Raw genomic sequence first — 13349 nt, forward strand, 5'->3', positions numbered from 1 at the left:
GTGGATTTAGGCTATCTTATCAGAGAAATGGTAAAGTTTATTTGTTAACCGACAATGAAGATGTTGAACGATTCATTGCTTACATTAATGTTTCAAGTGATGATGTTACATTGTATGTTGTTGAACCTAGAAGTAGTATCGTTGGGTCAGTAGCGGGTAGTAATCAACTAAGTGGGTCTCAAAACCCACAGCCTTTCTCTAATCCAAATCCAAATCAACTTTCAGCACCAAATTTCGGTTTTCGTATTGACCAATTAGACGATGATGAGCCAAGAGAAAAAATTGTGAGTACTAGTCAGTATTCGAAATTTGATCTTGGTCAATACCCGGACTTTGATATTTGTCAATACACGGATTTTGATGATATTTCAAAAGAAGAAACAGACCCTGCGTGTAATGATTTTGATATTGGTCAATACCCGAATTTTGATGATGAAACACCCGTTGCCGAGGAAGATGTTGTTGATGATAATGAAGAGGAAGTTACGACTGTGAATGAACATGTTGAACATCCATTCTGTAATTCATATAATCCTAAAGAAGAAAAAGAAGAAGAAAAAGTCCCCGAAGAAAAGAAAATGCCACGGGAGTATAACTGGAATATGCCAGAATTACTTCAGTTACCAGAAGAAGAGTTGGCAAAGAAAGCAGTTGATTGTTACACAAAAGTTATTCGTATCAAGAAAGATGATTGTTTTGATACAAAGGAAGACTTGAAGATAGCTTTGTATACGAAATGTGTGGAAGATGGCTATCAACTAAAAGTTAACAAATCAAGCAAAGATCGTTTCGAAACAAGGTGTACGATTGACAAAAACTGTATGTGGCGTATGATTGCAAATAGGATAAAAGATTGCGCAATGTTTCAAGTTAGGACTTTTATTGATAAACATACATGTTCAAGAACCCAAGTTTTTTCTCACCATAGACAGGCAAACAAAAAGGTGTTTGGTGGTTTTCTGGCTGAGTTAATGTTTTTGAATGGCAGGGTATATCGGGGACATGAAATTATGACTGACATGAATGCTCGGTTCAAGATTAGTATATCATATTCTCAAGCTTGGAGAGCCAAATGTTATGCCTTGGAATTGTTGAGGGGGTCGCCAGAAGCATCATTTGCCCAACTGCCGGCTTATTGTCACAATTTAAAGCTGAAAAATCCTGGGTCGGTAACTCATATCAAAACAGATAGAGATGGACGCTTTGAGTTGCTGTTTATCGCCATTGGTGCTGCGGTTAGTAAATCAATATAATTTTGTTGACTCATTTCTGTTAGTTACATGCATTTCACATTTAAATGATTATATTTCTTGTGTATATTATTTTGTAGATTCGTTCGTTTATTACTTGCATGCGCCCATTTATTATAGTTGACGGAGCACATTTGAAAGGTCGATACCTTGGAGTAAACTTATTAGCAGTAGCCATGGATGCTAACAATGGGTTATTGCCAATAGCTTACGGGGTTGGCAAATCTGAAACCTCTGATTCATGGACATGGTTTATGGGGCATCTTAGGGATTGCATAGGTCCTATTAGCAATCTGACAATCATATCCGATAGGGCAAACTCAATTGACAACGCTGTTAGAAGGTGTTTCCCAGATGCTTTTCATGGACTTTGTGGTGTTCATTTGTATAGAAATCTAAAATCAAGGTCTGCTGGTATAAAAAAGCATAAATGGACATACTAGAAGGTTGTAAAGGCTTATCGGGAAGTGGATTTCAATAAGCATATAAACTGTTTAAGACGTGTTTTGCCTCAGTGTGCTCAAACACTAGAAGATGTCGGGTTTGAAAGATGGTCAAGAGTACATCAACTTGGAGCAAGATATGGTTTCATGACGTCTAATAGTGCAGAATCAATTAACGCTCTAAGTCGTCATTCCCGGAAATTACCCATTACTATGTTAATGGAGTTTTTTCGAGCCTCTATTCAACAGTGGTACTAAAAGAAAAGAAACCATGCATGTATTATTTCTTTGAATTCGTAACTTATCATATATTTTACTAAGTATTATTATTTAAATTTACAGGAACATTGGAACATCGTGTTACACCATGGACTGAAAAAAGATAACGAAACGTGTTGTGAAGTCAACGTCATGGAGAGTTGAACCATGTTCAAACACTTTGTTTGAAGTACTGGATAATAACTTAAATGGGCTTGTCGATCTAAATGCAAGGACGTGTAGTTGTATGAAATGGCAAAACATCTGGTTATCCATGTGGCCATGTATAAAAGTTGCTCTTCATCTAAACCAAGATGATTCAAGCACATACGCTATGGATTGCTACACTACAGAAGTATATCGACAGACTTATGCCGAGATTGTCTACCCTATTTCACATCCTTCTGAGTGGGACATACCAGATGACTTACAAACAGTTTTGCCACCAGCCATGGACAGAAGGCTACCTGGCCGACCAAAAAGTCACGATCGTATATCGTCTAAGGGTGAAGAGAAGAAGAGATCGACATGTAGTCGGTGCAAGGAAAGTGGTCATACAAGGTTGACATGTGGATCACCAGTGCCATCACAATCATCTTTTCCTCTACCAAAATATGGATCATCATCAAAATCCAAAGCTCATATGGTGTCAAGAAAAAGGCAATCAAAATCGCAATCATCTTTAAAATCCCAATCACAACTGGCTTCACCTTTTGGGACTGTTAACTTAGGTGATTTTTAAATGCAAACGTTGTATTATGTAGATTTTATGTGTGAACTTTTAACATTTTCAGTTAGGCATGTATTAGTAACTTGAGTTTGAAAATTGCTATGATCTGTTCCAGTTGTTATCACTTAATAGGCAATCATCTTAATGTTCATCGCAACGCGGAAATTACTATCGCAATGCGAAATGAAAATCGCAACGAGAGAATCACAATGCGAAATGAAAATCGCAACGAGGGAATCGCAATGCGAAATGAAAATCGCAACGCGAATTTAATTTCGCTGCGATTTTCATTTCGCGTTGCGATTTTCATTTTCGCGTTGCGATTCTCTCGTTGCGATTTTCATTTCGCATTGCGATAGTACTTTTTGCCTTCAACATAATGCAGATTGAAATCAACAAAATCAACCATTACATTTCAATCAATTAAACAAGCACAATAAGAATTATGTTAACATCAATTAAACAAATCAACTTTTACAAATCACCTTTTACAAATCAATTAAACAATCAAAAAATAAGCAATAATTATTAGAGAAAATAACACTTCTACTATTGAATCAACTTTTGCAGCCATACATCATTTTCACGCAGCTCACTTCTGAGATTAACCTGCATAAACCAAACATTTGCTCAAACAACACTTTCTACACATCTAAAACCTACAAACAGCAAATTATTGAATTCTAGGTACTTAACCAAGCATTTTCAAACCACAAGCCTATAAACATACCAATTGTTTATGGACATTTTTATAACGCGGATGCAGGTAGGCAGCGTCTCGTATATATCGATCTAGCCATATAATGTCGAAACCACAAGCCTACTGCAGCTCTATCTATATCGGTGGGAGGTAGATACTTTATACTTCCTGTGATCAAACGGTCCAACGCCAAGCATACGAGAGGACCACAATCCTCTCTAGGTCCTTTCGTTTGTTGTAGTGCGGTCTCGTCTCTGCTAACTGTAATATTGAGCTTCTTTGGCTTCTTGTTTCCAGAACGAGTCCAATAATTTATCGCATCCAAGTATTTAGCCAAATAAGAGCTCCATCCCTTAATAATATCTCTTAAATCAGCCAATGATATGTAATTTATCATGCTGTCATATACTATTGCCTTAAGGGTTGGGATCTGAAGCTCGACGAGAAGCCAATGGTTACGTTCTAAAACAGGGATAAACACCTGCAATCATAAGTAATAATTCATTCATTTGCGCACTTATTTATGAATACCTTTAAACTCAATCTAAAATAAACACTAACCTTATCGACCTCCCACCATGCAGGATAAAGTTTAGCTTGTCCATTGCCCAACGCAAATGATTCATCTCGTTGATTCTTCAAGTGAACGGCGTTAAAAGTCGTCGGCATAATTGTATACCATGTATTTCTTTTATTTTCCTTAAGTTTCCTAATTATTAGAAGACATGACACCCACGCATCGATATGTTGTTTTACAAAAAAAGACATATATTAGTAACTTACATAAATTTACAAAAAAAATAATCAAATGAAAATATAAGAAAAATATAAGACTTACCCCCATCGAAATAGCCATTGTCTTCGACCCTAATAATACGCCCCACCAAGACCGATCAAGCAACAAATAGATATCATCATTGAGCTTGCATATGTCAGTGAAACACCCCTGACTTCGCTCATGTAGATAAAAATCAACTGCGGTCTTAGCCCAAAGGGTGTTATCCAGAATTGTGTCCGGTAGTTGTTTCCTCTCCTCTTCAGATACCGGTATGGTACTGGCCGGTAACTCATACGAGAGCCAACTTGAATCCATCATGTCCGGCACGTCAGAGGGTTTCTCAAGAATCCTACATATCACGCCATGTGAATCGGGCTCTTGAATGGTGGGAGGGACCTCTTCAACGATGACAGTGGCCTCTTGAACGGTGGGAGGGGACTCTCGAGGAATGATAGGGGCCTCTTCAATGATAGGAGTGGACTCTTGAGGGATGATAGGCGAGTCGGGCTTCTTGCGGTGTCTTCGTACTATTGGGGTATACGGAGACTTAATAGCACGTGCACGCCGTCTGATGCGTGAACTCTGTCGTGCAAGAAAAACCCGACGTAAAGCATCCACCTTATCGGTCCGCTAAATAAAAATACAAATATCAGTAAATAAACATACATGATATTTAAACAGTGAAAACAAAGATAAATATATTTCAAACTTTCAACCAAAAGACAAAACAAAGACAAATACTAACTTCACAGTGTTAAAGTAAAAAGTTTAGCAGTTTTGGCAGCAACCGAATAAATTTACTAAGCAATCTAAGTGAAATGGTTAATTTAAGTGAAATTACGAGTAAATTTATCATCAAGTTAAATATGGAAAATCTTAAACTTACTCGTTGCGTAGAGTATGAACCTCATTCTGCAACGATACTACCATCTCACGTAGAGCGGCAACCTCACCACGTAAAGTAGACACCTCCACACGCCATGCACCATCGTTATCGCGTAGAGTACCGATCTCCTCACGCAAGGCATTGACCTCATCACGTAACTCCCTTGACTCATCCCGTGGAGGTGGAGAACAGGGAGATAGAAGTCGTGGCATCTTTGTCGGTCGCCTATCATGAGGTGATGGTGGAGAAGAGACTCGATGATGTGACGGGATAGGTGATGGCTCTCGTTGTAGAGGTGTATAGTCGGGTCGATCAGGTGATGGCTCTGGGTGAGGTGATGGCTCTCGAAGTGGAGGAAGTGGAGGCTGCTCATCATTCGTGCCATCAAAAAACGCTGACTAGCTTGCCACCAATCAGTGGCAAGCTCAGCCTCCGTGGGTGTCAGTCTCATTAATGGAGTGTTGGCCTCCTAAAAATAAAAACTAAAACAAAGTTAAACGTCTACTATAATAACTTGTTTATATATGATAGTATTTGTGTTAACTTACATTATTTATTGTCGCATATGGTATTAAGTCTTCCCAATCCAACATACGTTTCCTCTTCCAGGAAATAGCCCTAGGAATATCATCTGAGGATTTTAATGCATATGTCCGCATGCTGGGGAAAGCCTCGAATATCCAAATCTACAAACAATATAATAACAAACATTAGTAATTGTTAAATAATTAATTATAATTTTGAAAACATTAAATAGAAATTCTTACCTTAAAGGCCCAAACAAAGCCTGACAAAGTGTATTTCGACCCATCGCCCCGCAAACTTTTGCGGTCATCAAAGGCAGACGACAACTTAGTCCAGGTAGCTTTCCATATATACGAACCCCACGGAAACAGATTCCATGCATTTAGGTCCTCTACCAATAATATTAGCTCCTGAGGAATAGGTTGTCTGGCCTCTCTGCCTAAAAAGCCGGCATACAAAAGTAGTAGAAGGCATACTCGGACAACATCGACGTCATCATCCGAGTAAAACCATCTTTCTTATTAAACAATTTCTTCATGTCGTCGACGTGTAAGTTCGGCTTCTCTATTGACTCATCAGGAAAAACCTTGGATAACCATGATGGGCGGGTGATATGACGAGTGTATCGGCCTACATCATCGTGTCCGAATTGTAGACCAGTGATTAAGCAGAACTCCTTCCGCCCAAAACAAGTATACGCCGGTGGAAAATGAAACCATATCTCTTCCTCACCACGTTGTATACTGTCGGGTAGATCGCTAGTCATGGTCTGAAGCCACAAATAGGTCAAACTAGCATCTCCACCCGGATGCTGTACTCTCAGCCATGGCCCGAAGCAGGTTTCTTCAAACAATTTTCTTTGTGCAGGTGAAAGCTTCGAAGCAATTGTAGTGGCTAGGCTAACTTTATTCCTTAATGTCAATGAAGCCGAAAAAAAAATTCTACAAAAAAACAATAAACATACCAAGTTAGATATACCAAAAATTACACTGTCAAGATATACCAAAAACAAAACAATAAACATAAATAGTAGTTTATTCTTGAAACTAAAATTTGCAACACTGTTTTTGTCTTTTGGTTGAAATGAAAATCGCAACGAGATAATGAGAATCGCAACGCGGAAATGACTATCGCAACGCGGAAATGACTATCGCAACGAGAGAATCGCAATGCGAAATGACTATCGCGACCAGACAATCGCAACGCGAAATGAAAATCGCAACCGCGAAATAAAAATCGCAACGCGAAATGAAAATCGCAACGCGAAATGAAAATCGCAATGCGATTTTGGTTTCGCGTTGCGATTTTATTTCGCGTTGCGATAGTTATTTCCGCGTTGCGATTTTCATTCTCGAAACTATTCTTCTTCTGCATTACTTCAACCAAAAGACAAAGCAAAGACAAATACTAACTTCACAGGCTAAACAGTTTAGCAGTATTGGCAGCAATCGAATGAATTTAATAAGAAATCTAAGTGAAATGATTAATCTATTATTGAAATTACCAGTAAACTTATCATCAATCTCAATATGAAAAACCTAAAATAATGCAAAAATTTCAAAATAAAAATAAAAAAAACTAACCCTCGGAGGTTGATTTTCCATTTCTGAATGATTGTGAGGGATTTTTGACTGTGAATGGTTGTGAGGGATTTCGCCGGCGATGGGGACGGAAATCTTCGGAGATGGGGACGGATTTCGCCGTAGAGAGTGAGAGATGGAGATGGGACTGAGTGTTGTGTTTTTGGGTTTGAGGTTATGAGTTGCGATTACTGTGGACGGTTCAGTTTCCGATTTATTAAGAAAAAATTCGTGTTTGGAATTTGAAAAAAAAAATACGCGTTAATACGAATGACGCTATGTAAATCGCGTTGCGAAAGTCAGAATCGCGTTGCGAAAGTCAGTATCTCGTTGCGATTTTGTATTATCGCATTGCGATAGTAAGTATCGCATTGCGATAGTCAGTATCGCATTGTGATAGTCAGTATCGCATTGCGATTTTCCCAATTCGCGTTGCGATTTACTTATTCGCATTGCGAATTGGGAAAATCGCAACGACATTGTATACCATCGCAACACGATTTCCAACTATCGCAACGCGATTTCCAACTATCGCAACGCGAAATGCAACGCGAATTTGCGATAATGGAGATCGCGTTGCGAATTAGCGATCGCATTGCGATTTTGTTGGTCATTTTGGTAAATCCGGAAAAAGTTGGTTAAAATCGTATATTATATGGGATTTTTGGTCACTGAGGTTATTTTCTCTTTATTTTATATGTTAAAGTGATAAATAATTTAAAAGGTATTATAGAAATATTGGAAAAAAATCAAGGGTAAAGTACTTCAGAGGTCACTAAACTATGCTCAATTGATTGTTTTAGTCATGGAACTTTTAAAAGTTATGATATGGTCAATAAAATTATCAATCTGTTACAAAATGATCACCATGATGTTATAATAATTGTACCTTTTATAAATTTAATGACCAATTTGTAACAATTTGATAAATTTAATGACCAAAATAATATTTTGATCATAGTTTGATGGCATTTGGTCATTTAATTAAGTCATTATCATAAATTTAATAGTTTCTTTTTCGATTTTTATGGAAATAACATTTTCACTCGTTTTTGTAACATATACGGTCTGTTGTATCTGTTTCAAGATATAGAGATCAAAAGGCATTATATACTATAATACAGGGACTTATATGGTATATTTACCTCCGGAAATGGTTAGGAATGGCCCAATAGGAAGATACATTAATATAAGCCCAATCCACGATTCAAATTACAGTTCCGTTCCATTTTTCCTTTTTTTTTTGAATTACTATTTGAATGTGATGATTTGGCGCGTCGCTTCCTATATATATACCAAGAGGCAAGAGTTTGCATGTGTGCTGCTTTCAAAATCAATTGAAAGAATGAGGAAGCGATTGAAGAGAACGAAGGGGATTTTCAGTTGCTCTTCTCCTCGTTGCACCAATCAATCTACCTTCAATTGGTAGTCTCTCTCCCACTCTCTCTCTTTGATTTGAAGCTTCGTCGATTTGATTTCTCAATCTTTTCTTTCTTCTTTTTGAGATTTTGAGCTGGTTTAGTTGATTTTGATCCAATATCAGTTCGGAATTTAAGTTTAATGATGTCTCATAATTGACTATGGATGTTGAACTGAAGAAATGAACGATGAATCAAAAAAGAAGTTGAGCTGATTATGTTAATTCTGGTCTAATATCAGCTCGAATTTTAAGTTTAATGATGTCGTATAATTGACTATGGATGTTCAATCTGAAGAAATGAATGATGAATAAAAAAATAAGTTGAGCTGATTCAGTTAATTCGGATTTAATATCAGTTGAAATTTAAGTTTAATAAGGTAACGCAAGTAACTATTAATGTTAAATCCGAAGAAACGAATGAGGAATTAAAAGGAATTTGAGCTGATTCGTTTAATTTTGATCTAATCAGTCGATATTTAAGTTTAATGATGTCTTGTAAGTAACTATGAATGTTGAATCTGAAGAAACGGATGATGAATCAGAAAGAATTTGAGCTGATTTCTTGAGTTTTAGCTGAATTTTGTAAGCTTCGCGCTTCTTGCTTCGATCAGTGGTTTTCAAGAAAGAGAAATCGTTTTGTTTCTTTCCCTAATCATGACCCCTTTGAACCCTTGATCTGGAAATTTAAACGAGTCTCTGTTATTCAGAGATGGTTCAGTTCCAGACTGTTATTTCAACAAGTTTTGGCATTGAAATGTATATTTTCCGCCAATGGAATCTGTATCCGATTTGAATTTTTCAAATAATTTTCATAATGGTCAGTATAGCTTCTTTAGTTCTAAGGATTGCGTGGTAGCTTAGAACTCGCGTGATCTTAAAATATACGTCGTAATTTGAAAATAATGGCTGTAATTTTCAACTTTCTTAATGCTTTTCGTATTTTTCCACCGGTAAGTATAAGGTTCGGTTTCTATTATTCCGCTAAATTTTCTTAGTTGCCAACACGGTATGACATTAATCTCTTTCAGTTAATTTAGTTACTCATTTGGTAAACCAGAGGTTAAATATTCATTTATTTACAGATTTTTGCTCAATAAGCATTCATAGACTTTTGAAAATCTTCGTTGTAATTTCAAATTTCAAATGTTTCCGTATCCTTTTTTTTTCTCTTCATTTCCGGAAAGAAGGTTCGGTTTCTGTTATTCCGTTAAATTTTCTTAGTTACCAAACACGTGCTTGACATTAATCTCCCTTCAGAGAATTCTAGCACTCACTCGTTCTACTGGAAGTTAAATTTTCTAGTTTGTACGTAAGTTTTTTGCTCAAAACGGAAAACATCTCTCTTAAAATTTCAATTCTCACATATTAATTTTGTCAAGTGATTGCTTCTAGCCAAGTTTATATATCATTTGGTTTTGTTTTCTCAGCAACCAAACAGTTATTATTTGTTAAATTTATACCACAAGGAGTTGGTTAATTAACCTCTTACTCATATATTCTCAAAAGGTATGAGCAGGATCTATGGACTACATAGCCAGGTTTTGGATGGACGGTCGTTAGTGATGCTGTCAGCTACGAATAAATGGTTCAACAATGTTATCATGCAAGAGTGTATGGAAGTTCACATGCATGCGGGACCTTCAGGTTCCTGATCCTGGTCACGTGGCATTCAGTTGGTCCAAGCTCTACGGCTCAGTTGTTGGTAAATATCAAATCCCTTTAGAGATCTTACACATGTGAGAATTAAATGTTTGATATTGAAATTCTTTTGGGTTTTGCAGATGGAAGTCACTCCTACATTTTCCGTCAGCAGGAGAAAACATATGGTTAGTGTCTATGTTACTCAAAATTTAGAATTTCCTTAGTTTTTGCACATACTTGGAGGGATTTTAGACGGTCATATTCAGTGATGGACCGAGTTTTTAAAATTTCAAATTCTCATATATTTTAGATATTTCTTTTTTTATTTCTATTGATATGTCTTCGTCTTTAAAATTTATAAGTTATCCCGTAAATAGTATTGTTCATCCTTATATAATCATGTGTCCCCACTAATGCATGTACTGAATATCAAGTGCTGATCTTAATATAGTGACAAGTTGCTAGTGACTGTATTTTGTTTGTCTTGGGGTGTAATCAGATTGGATGCGGATCGGGCGTTTCGTTCGATTCAGAAGTAGCATTTCTTTCCGAAAGGATGGTGAATCCCTGCGAAAATCCCAGAACATGGAAACATAGATGACATGTTGCAGTCTGCGGCTCATGTTTGCTGAGGAAAATCAAAACCGGAATCTGGATAGCTGGTACAGTTTAAATCCTATGAAATTGTTCCTCGATTTTATTTAAGTTGTGATCAAAATTCCAACTAAACTCGAGATTTAACACGGTTGGTTCTTCTTTATAGATTTACAACTGTTCGATGCCCAGTATGTGACCTTGAAAAATGTGAAGGTGAGCTCTTATTGGTAGATGCAGGTAAAGATTTAACGTGCCTAATTGTTAGATATGGGTCTATTCAGTTTTCTTGAAATTCTTCTTGTATTTGAAGGGTTCTTAGAGAATCATAAATGATGTTCGGTTGCATTGAATACGAGCGATAGAAGTTGATTCTTATGTAGGAACGTAAATCGCCGTACTAAACAGGGCCAGGAGTAAGAACATTTGATCGCTTATGCAGGAACAATGCAGATGTTAGATGTAAGGCACATTGAGCTGTTCCTTAGCAAGGGGTACCAGGATAGAAGTTGGGACTATGAACTCATTGGATCACATGAAATCAAAAAGGCAGTACGAGGAGCTTATGGGGCCATTTTCGACTTCAAATACCTCACAAGCAACTCAACAACCGGTAAAACTTGATTCTATGCCTTGTGAAATTTGTGTATGTCCGATGTGGATATCTTCAATTTATTTTAAATTATTTCCGATATTTAGAAGATCTTCGAATCCGGACATAAACAAAACACGACTATTTGAAATCAAAAAAATAAAAAGTTTAGGGATCTGATTTAGTTTTGCTAATGAATTTAACAGGGATCTTCGATTACAAGTCATGGATAGGACAACCCAATGATTTTCAACCAAAAGCGATAATTGCTCTTCACGCAGTTGCAGTCAACACCAATTTACAAGAAACAAGGTAAGAAGTCCTCAATCTGCAATTATTGTATGATTATATAAGGGTAGGGTAAAATACATGTTTAGCCTAACTATCACTTTGTTCTGTTTGGTCAATCAATTATTATTTTTATTCAGAATCATACATAATGTTACGTTTTGGTTAAATTTTGGTCACCTACCTTTAATATTTAACAAATCGCTGACGTGACATTTTTATTTTTTTCAATGATGATGTGGCATTATCTTATGGTAACAAGTCAACTCACCGTTACAACGGTGACAAATGAAACAAAAACTAAATGATAGACATGATTTTGAGAGAAAAAAATAATTAAGTGACCAAAATAGACGAAAGCGATATTTGGAGTACTAAACATCTGGTTTACCCTAGTTTATGTAAAGTTTGAAACATGATATTTTTTATCCAAGAAGCAGGAGTTCTAATGAAGTACCATGCCATGAGAGCCGGAGCTGAAGGGGAAGTAGTTTCAATCAGATCTCACAACAGCTCCTCTGAACCTGAATGAACCACACAAACTTTGCTTCTCTTATCATCCAAATTGGTTTGTTCTTACTTCTAACCCTTTCCCTTTTAATAATTAAAAAAAAAAAGAAAAGAAAAGAGAGATCTCATTCCATAGGATTTTGCTTTGATATTGTTTTTCTGAATGTACATTGTTCGTCTAGTTTAAGAGTATTTTAATTTTGTTTGCCACACCAAAAATGAGAACTTTATTTCATTATTTTAGAATTTCACCAAATTACTTTTATAACTAAATTTAAAGGAAAATATTTTTATTAAAGAGTTAATTGCTTCATACATAGGGATGGGCATGAGACCCGAACCCGACCCGATCGGGTCGGATTTTTTTTAATAAAAAAGTTGGGTTCGGGTCGGTTTTTTTAAGTGTGCTATTCGGGTCGGGTCGGGTTCGGGTTTATAGTGAAAAATACTCGACCCGACCCGAAAAATATATATAATTTTACCTTATATATTTAGGGATAATTACAATGATACCCCTCTATATATAATTTTTTTCAATTAAGTCATTGTTTTTATTGAATAAAAATATTTTTTTTTATTTCGGATCGGGTCGGTTTTCTAAGTCATATATTCGGGTCGGGTGAAACCTTGTTTTGGTCGAGTCAGGTCGGGTCTCAACTAGAGGCTCCCTTGTTCTCGGGTCGGGTCAGGTGGACCAAAAAGCCAACACGACGACCCATGCCCATCCTTTCATACATCCCAATCTATGATGCTCATTGCAAGTTAGTCCCTTAACCTTTAAACATTTCACTTTCATCCCTAAGCTATGACTATCATTCTAAATTAGTCCTAAAATTTTAACGTTTCATTATCATCCCCAAACTATGATGTTTATTCTAAATTGATCCCCAATTTTTTTGAACATTTCAATTTAATCCTAAAATTGGGAGATGTAAAAGTTTAAGGACTAATTTAGAATGATATTCATAGTTTGGGGATAGAATTGGAATGTTTAAAAGTTTAAGGACTAATTTAGGATGAGAATCGTAGTTTAGGGATGAAATTAGAATGCTTAAAAGTTTAAGGACAAACTTAAAATGAGGATCATAGTTTGGGGACATATTGTGCAACTAACTCTTTATTAAATGAAATTATGAAAGCGATTTGACTTAGAT

The 13349-nt window shown here is 36.4% G+C and overlaps 1 pseudogene; it reads left to right on the forward strand.

Moving 5' to 3' along the window:
* The first annotated feature begins 9279 nt into the window (after positions 1–9279).
* Positions 9280–12217, forward strand: LOC120136842 (annotated as a pseudogene).
* The last annotated feature ends 1132 nt before the right edge of the window (positions 12218–13349 follow it).

This window comes from Hibiscus syriacus, unplaced genomic scaffold (genome assembly GCF_006381635.1).
Source record: "Hibiscus syriacus cultivar Baekdansim isolate YM2019G1 unplaced genomic scaffold, ASM638163v2 tig00110637_pilon, whole genome shotgun sequence".
Classification (NCBI taxonomy): Eukaryota; Viridiplantae; Streptophyta; class Magnoliopsida; order Malvales; family Malvaceae; genus Hibiscus; species Hibiscus syriacus.